Source organism: Bombina bombina, chromosome 1 (genome assembly GCF_027579735.1).
Source record: "Bombina bombina isolate aBomBom1 chromosome 1, aBomBom1.pri, whole genome shotgun sequence".
NCBI classification, from domain to species: Eukaryota; Metazoa; Chordata; class Amphibia; order Anura; family Bombinatoridae; genus Bombina; species Bombina bombina.
Genome location: NC_069499.1, coordinates 339,335,849 through 339,343,492, shown reverse-complemented (window position 1 = coordinate 339,343,492; position 7,644 = coordinate 339,335,849). Strand labels below are relative to the sequence as shown.

Genomic DNA, 7,644 nt, shown 5'->3' with positions numbered 1-7,644 from the left:
GAAACCATTATTTTGGGCAGGTGGTGTTAGGTGAGCCAGGTTTGCATAAAAGTTCTACAGTATTTCTATGGATTCATAGTTTTGCGGTTTCTTAAAACGAACACGATATGAAATGCATCGCGTATATATTAGTTGTATTGGACTATAAGTGTATTTCCCCCCAATAGACAAATGAGCTCGCCCAGCCCTATATAGAGCGAAACAGTATTCTTCCCTAACCTAAACCTACGTGACGCAGCTATTGTAAGATGGCGACCTACATGATAGACTGGTGAGTGATTGGTAAGCTTCGGTTTATACAAAATATAGGTTAGTAGCTTTTAATAGATGATTATTATACAAAATATGGGATTATTGAGTAACGAAAAAAGTCAAAAACAGTAATCCTTTAAATAACTTTGTGCCTGAACACAGTGTTATCTATATGGCCCATGTGTACTTTCTCTCTTTGTGTTGAAAAGAGATTTAAAAAGCCTGTGATAAGAGGCAGCCCTCAAAGGCTTAGAAATTGGCATATGAGCCTACCTATGTTTAGTTTAAACTAAGAATACCAAGGGAAAAATGCAAATTTTATGGTAAAAGTTATTGGAAAGTTGATTAAAATTAAAAGTCCTATCTGAATAATTAAAGTTTAATTTATACTAGACTGTCCCTTTAAGCTGTTGGGTACTTTACTCGTTCTGGGCTGCAACAATCTGCAGCATCTCAGTGTGATACCGGCAGTGATTGCCATGCGCTAGGGTGCAAGTTTTTTTTTTTCATTTTTCTTCCTTCGAATGTCCCTTAAAGGGACAGTGAAGTATAAATTAAACTTTCATTATTCAGATAGGAATTTTAATCGACTTTCCAATTTATTTTTATCAAACTTGCTTTTTTTTCTTGGTATTCTTAGTTTAAACTAAACATAGGTAGGCTCATATGCTAATTTCTAAGCCTTTGAGGGCTGCCCCTTATCACATGCTTTTTAAATCTCTTTTCAACACAAAGACACGTGGGCCATATAGATAACACTGTGTTCAGGCACAGGGGGTTATTTAAGATCTAGCACAATACAATGCTAAATTTAAGACAATAGATAGTAAACAGTCAGTCATGTGATCAGGGGGCTGGAAGAAGGTTCCTAGATACAAGGTAATCACAAAGGTAAAAAGTATATTAATATAACTTAGTTATGCAAAACTGGGGAATGAGTAACAAAGGGATTATCTATCTTTTAAAACAATAACAATTCTATGGTTGACTGTCCCTTTAATGGTTATGAAAGTGCAGTATCTAAATAGTCTTAAAGGGACACTAACCCCAATTTTTTTTCTTTCATGATTCAGATGGTGCATGCAACTTTCTAATTTACTTCTATCAATTTTCTTTGTTCTCTTGCTATCTTTATTTAAAAAGCAGGAGTGTGATGCATAGGAGCCAGCCCATTTTTATATTTTTGAGAACCTGGGTTATGCTTGCCTCCAATAAGCAAGCGCTATCCATGGTGTCCCTTTAAGTTGAAGAGGATTTCTTTTAGTATGGCCCGTCATGTTAGTGAATGCCAACAGGTGGCGCTCTAGAATTTTGAGTATGTTCTATCCTTACCAGACTTTCAGTTCACCCATGTAATGAGTTGTACTGCTAAGATGTATGTTTTACTCTTATGGGCCTCCTTAGTGTATGTAGCTATATCTCATCAGTTGAGTGCTTATAATTCCTTGTCTTGTAAAATGTAACTTCCTAACTATTAATAGTAGGTAATAAATAATCCATAATGCTAGGCACCAGCAATAAAATTCTATCTAATGGTCTCTGGGATTTTAAGTCTAGCTTTAAACATTGCTCATGGGGCACTTTAATTCATTAAACTTTAGAAAAGATGCTTCATTTTTAAAATATTTACCACTGAGTTATGGTAACCGTACCTTCGCCCTCATCTCCTACTTTTTAGCAGATCAATGACTAATCCACCTTCCTCCAATCATTGTGTGTCATCACTTAAAGGACCAGTCAACACTGTACATTTGCATGATAAGAAGACAATGCAATAGCACTTAGTCTGGACTTCAAATGAGTAGTAGATTTTTTTAAAATAAATTGCAAAGTTTTGTCTATTTCCACTCCCCCTGTATCATGTGACAGTCATCAGCCAATCACAAATGCATATACGTATATGCTTTAAATTCTTGCACATGCTCAGTAAGAGTTGGTGACTCAAAGTATAAATATAAAGACTGTGCACATTTTGTTAATGGAAGTTAATTGGAAAGTTGTTTAAAATTGCATGCTGTATCTGAATCATGGAGTTTAATTTTGACTTGAGTGTCCCTTTAAAGGGACAGTATACACTCATTTTCATTTAACTGCATGTAATAGACACTACTATAAAGAATAAGATGCACAGATACTGATATAAAAATCCAGTATAAAACTGTTTAAAAACTTACTTAGAAGCTGTCAGTTTAGCTCTGTTGAAAAGGTAGCTGGAAAGCCCACTGCAAGTGACAAATAAGACACTCCCCCCTCCCCCTTCTTTTGCATATGAAAAGACCCTTTACACAAACAGGAGCAAGCTGGAGAAGGTAACTGACGGTATTCACATAAAACTTTGGGGCTTGGTTAGGAGTCTGAAAATCAGATCAATGTTATTTAAAAATAAGCAAAACTATACATTTATTTAAAAAAAAAAAACTTTATGGGCTACATAAATAGATCATCTACAAAACATTTATGCAAAGAAAAAATGAGTGTATAATGTCCCTTTTTAAAAGGCACATTTCTGTTATGTGCAATGAAACAACTTTGCAATATGTTCACCCCCCATTGTCTTGTAATCTTACCTCTGAACATTAAGCAATTTCATATTCACAGGACATGAAATGCACCATGCTGACTTCTGAAGGCAATATGTCCATAATTGGCTTTAAAGGGACAGTATAAACAAAAAAAATATGGGCTAATTTTAATAAAACGTGATGTATACAAAGCTTACAATTGACGTGCATTAGTTCTTTTGCTTCAAAAAATGAGGAAAAAACTTGCAGTGGTTTCACTGCATATGGAGACAATCGTCCTACAAACTAGTTTCTACCTCACTCCCTAACTAGTGTTTACTGACGGCGCTCTTGCTGGAGCTATCTGTGTAATGTAGTTTGCACATAGCATAAAAACAGCGCAGGAAGATTATATTTTTTTACTAAACACAAATAAATCTGAAAAAATACTTTGTCCCTTTTAACTCATAAAACTAGTTTAATGCACCGCTAATAATGTGGGTTACTAGTAAATATCTAAAGCAGCTAAAGGGACAGTCTACCATTGAATTGTTATTGTTTTAAAAGATAGATAATCCCTTTATTACCCATTCCCCAGGTTTGCATAACCAGCACTGTTTTATTAATATAATTTTACCTCTGATTACCTTGTATCTAGGAACCTTCTTCCAGCCCCCTGATTACATGACTGACTGTTTTTATTATCTATTGTCTTGCAGTTAGCATTGTGTTGGGCTAAATCATAAACAACTTTCTGTGTCTGAACAGTGTTATCTATATGGCCCACGTGTACTTTCTGTCTTGTGTTGAAAAGAGATTTAAAAGGCATGTGATAAGGGGCAGCCCTCAAAGGCTTAGAAATTAGCATGTGAGCCTACCTAGGTTTAGTTTAAACTAAGAATACCAAGAGAAAAAAGCAAATTTGATGATAAAAGTAAATTGGAAAGTTGATTAAAATTAAGACATGTCCTAGCTGGATAATGAAAGTTTAACTTTGACTACTGTCCCTTTTAATATGTTCTAAACACTAATAGTCTAGGAGGTTGCTCTATACAAACATCAGATGCAGAGATAAATAAAGTGTTTAAACTCACAGCTAATTTTGCTCTCTGCAGGTATTCCACTACCCCAGGAGGGGGGAAGGGGAGTGGAATTCCTGCAGAGATACAACTACCAGGCTACTCTAAATATGGTAAATGTGGGTGGATTGTGGCTATAGGAAATGCATAAAAAGATGTTAATTAGTTTTAATAATGATATATATATTTTTTTTTATCTTTTTTTTTTTTTTTTTTTTCCTGATTCAGATAGTTCATGCAACTTTCTTGGTATCTTTTTGAAAAATCAGGAATATGTGCTTAGGGGCCGGCCCATTTTTTGGGTTCTGAACCCTGGGTAGCGATTGGTGGGTACAGTTAGTTACCAATCAACAATCACTACCCAGGGTGTTGAAACAAAAAATCTCTGGCTCCTAAGCTTTACGTTCCTGCTTTTTCAAATAAAGATTCATAGAAATTAATCGGGAGTGAATTAGAAAGTTGCATGCTCTATCTGAATCATGAAAGGGAAAAAATGGGTTTAGTATCCCTTTAAGACTTGGTTGATATGTTGCAAGGTGTTTAAATTGCTTCATTACCTCATTCTTTGTAATATTTAATACTTCTAGTTTAATTTGGAGTGATATTTTATTTTTAAATGCCTGGGAATGATGACATAAAAGGCCGAATTGCAGTGCTTTTCTGAGCAGTCTACAGGAAGGCATAATGACAAATCCCCTTGAAGCGAAAACACAACTGACCCAGGCATCTTGTCTTATTTTGAGTGATGGTGTGGGAAATAAAACTGCAGAAACCTCACCAACTAGTGTGTAGACTTCTTTTAAACCAGTCTTATATTTGTTTTTTGGGGGGGTTGTGGTTTTTTTTTTTTTTTGTGGGGCTGAATTTAAAACTGGTAATCGGCTATAAGGCCAAAATGTCTAAAACTTGTACATAATTTGTTTTACAGGTACTACACGTTGCAGTACTTAAAAGGACATTTAGCTGTTGGGTACAATTACAATACCATGGTTAGTTATCAATGCTATGTTTCCTCCTGTGCATGTAGCGGTCTTGAAATCAGTTCTCCTGTTTTAGCAATTTATAGTTAATTGCTTACTCTTCATACTGGGGCCATCTTGGAGCATTTGTTCTTGTAACCATGTAACATGCAGCACTGCACTTTTAACAGAGCAGTTAGGTTTACAGCTCTCTTGACAGCTGTGACAGGCAGGTACAGTGATCTCATATCAGAAATGACAAACCATTATTTGTAAATAAAGGCTTGTTTTTTTTTGTTTTTTTTTTAACCCCTTCCCTTTTCTCACTGAGTATTTAGGTCAATCAGTTTTAAATCTCCCCCCACCCCCTCAAACAAAAGGGTTAAACTAAAATGTCAAATAGCTCTGGGTAAATACCATGGGTGTCGACTTTCTCCAAATATACACTTTTTTGTGTAATTTTGTCCAAGCATGGCAAATGTTACAAATTTAAACAGTAATTCCGTCCCTATCATATGTTTGCTATGAATTACTTTGAAACCTAGACTTGGTGTTCCTAAAGCCTAACATAATGAATAGATTTTGAGGTATTCTTTCTATACTAGATTTGTAGAAATGGTTTTAAAGGAAAGTGTAGTGGGGGGTAGCTCCCACATTCAGTATTTTATATAGATATCTGGTACTAAAGAAATCCCTGTCAAAACAAACTGTATGGTTGCACTTAATAAGATAACGGGATAATTATTGTGAAATCAATAGAGCATAAATTAGCTGTCATTTTAAGCACATAATCTGGGGGAAAACACTTAAAGGGATGTTGAACCCAAAAAAATTATATTTTGTGATTCAGATAGCGCATGCAACTTTCTAATTTACTCCTATTTTATTTTTTCTCCGTTCTCTTGGTGTCCTTTTTATTTGAAAAAGCAGGAACATAAGCTTAGCGCTTACATTTTAGCTACCCAGGTGTTGAACCAAAGATGGGCTGACTCCTAAGCTTTAAATTCCTTTTTCGAATGAAGATTATTGATAATAGGAGTAAATTAGAAAGTTGCTTAAAATCAGAATCCTGAGAGGAGAAAAAATGGCTTCAGTATCCCTTTAAGGGGTTAAAAATTGTAGGCTGGTTTTGAAGAGAGCTGCAGCAAAGGAGGAAAATAGCATGTTGTCTAGTGACCATGCTGTTATAGTTGTGATTAGCAGTTTAATGTCTCTTTAAACAGATCTAAAATGTTACAATTTGGAGCGGCAATTCTCAAGAGGAGTAAGCGTCTGCAGGGCTTGCTTTGACTTGTAAGTAACAAACCTCTGTGCATATGTCTTGTGTAGTGTGCTGGGAATGATGACAAAAAAGGCCGAATTACAGTGCCTCCTAGCAGTTTTCTGTATAGGAGGCATGATGGAAAAAAAACCTTGAAGCGAAATTAAAACTGACCTAACAACTCATGCTAATTGTGTTGATTTAATGGAAAATAAATGTTGCTTAACTTTTTTTTTTTTTCTCCCCCCTCAGGTGCAGTGGACCAAAATATATTCTCCTAATGGGCCTTGTTTCTTGGGATATGACTGGCTGTCCAACTATTTAATGTGTTTCAAACTGTTTTTATGTGAATTTAAGTTGTGGGGTTTTTATTTTAAATAAAATGTAGTGTGCAACTATTTTCATAATCTATTAATCGTCGTGTTTTTTTTTTTGTGTGTTTCTTCAATTAATCGGATAAAAAAAAAAAAAAAAAAAATCCTATATTTAAAATAAAATCCACATACTGAGGATTACAAATATAAAACTTCAGACTGAAAATTTACATTACCAGCTATTATCAGTTATTTGTAGAGCGCCAATTGGTACCGCAGCGCTAAAGACATGGGTCTAATATGCAAGTTGACAGTTATGAGACAAAGGGATAGAGGGCCCTGCCAAGAAGTTTCACTGTTGTAAACCTTTTCTTGAAAGTGATCTATAAAGTTAGGGAAAAAAATATCTTATCGTACATACTACAATTGATTAAAAATAGTCAAGAGCTAAGGACTATATATCACTAACAGTACAAAGCCTTACACATTTAGCTATACAGTACATATAGTGCTAGATTTATCAACGCTGGGACATACAGGGGCGCGTATACGTGCCCCTGTACATCTCAGCTCGCCAATAACATTGAACACAAGCGCAATCCTGCCCGCACACAGCCAATCGCGCGCGGGCAGGAGCTGTCAATCTCCTCGGTCGGACTCGACAGAGGAGATTGAATTTTGCCACAGTAGAGGTGGCGAAGATGTTAGGGAAGTAGCGGTCTGGTGACCGCTGCTTGATAAATCGCGGCGAGCAAGTTCTTGTGAGAACTTGCTGCCGCAGGGGCTTGATAAATCTATCCCTATAGTCGGCAATAGCAAGCGATCTGCTAATAATTGGGCAAACCGATAATAGTGTACATCCATTCCAATAACAAATCCCATCAATCTAGGCTAGGTGTAAATAACAAGTTCAACACTATATCATGTAAAGCATAGTCCTAAATCCCCTTTATTAATATAAACAATCCAAATGACTCCTATTTTATTTCTGTGTAGCACATAAGCCAGGAGTAGTTGTAAACTTAAACTGTTCTGAAAAAGTAAATGTCTGTAGACATAACCATAAAACACAATACCATGTGCAGGAGTTCAGTGGAGAGAAGCAGCTGGTGCTGTGAAAACTACTTGCCAGACAACTGATCTATTATAAGATTTCTTGACAATTATTTTCACAATCTATTATATCTATTTGTTGCAGCTAATTGATAAAATTCTATAAATCTACAGAAGTCAGCCCTGTCATTGACATGCAGACACAATTTCCTCATATACAGAAGT

At 35.7% G+C, this 7,644-nt stretch overlaps 1 long non-coding RNA gene and 1 other non-coding gene across 7 annotated transcripts; both read left to right on the top strand.

Annotated features, from left to right (window-relative positions):
* Positions 1-3: 3 nt before the first annotated feature.
* On the top strand, positions 4-6,463 carry LOC128645274 (uncharacterized). Of its 6 annotated transcripts, XR_008400102.1 has the most exons (5): positions 16-30; positions 168-271; positions 3,869-3,945; positions 4,761-6,084; positions 6,305-6,463. It is a non-coding gene; the product is annotated as an uncharacterized LOC128645274 (long non-coding RNA). The 6 variants fall into 6 exon arrangements; XR_008400101.1 differs by having other exon boundaries at positions 4-271; XR_008400098.1 differs by lacking the exon at positions 3,869-3,945.
* Positions 4,451-4,557, top strand: LOC128646130 (small nucleolar RNA SNORD89). Its single transcript, XR_008400202.1, has one exon. It is a non-coding gene; the product is annotated as a small nucleolar RNA SNORD89 (small nucleolar RNA).
* Positions 6,464-7,644: the final 1,181 nt, after the last annotated feature.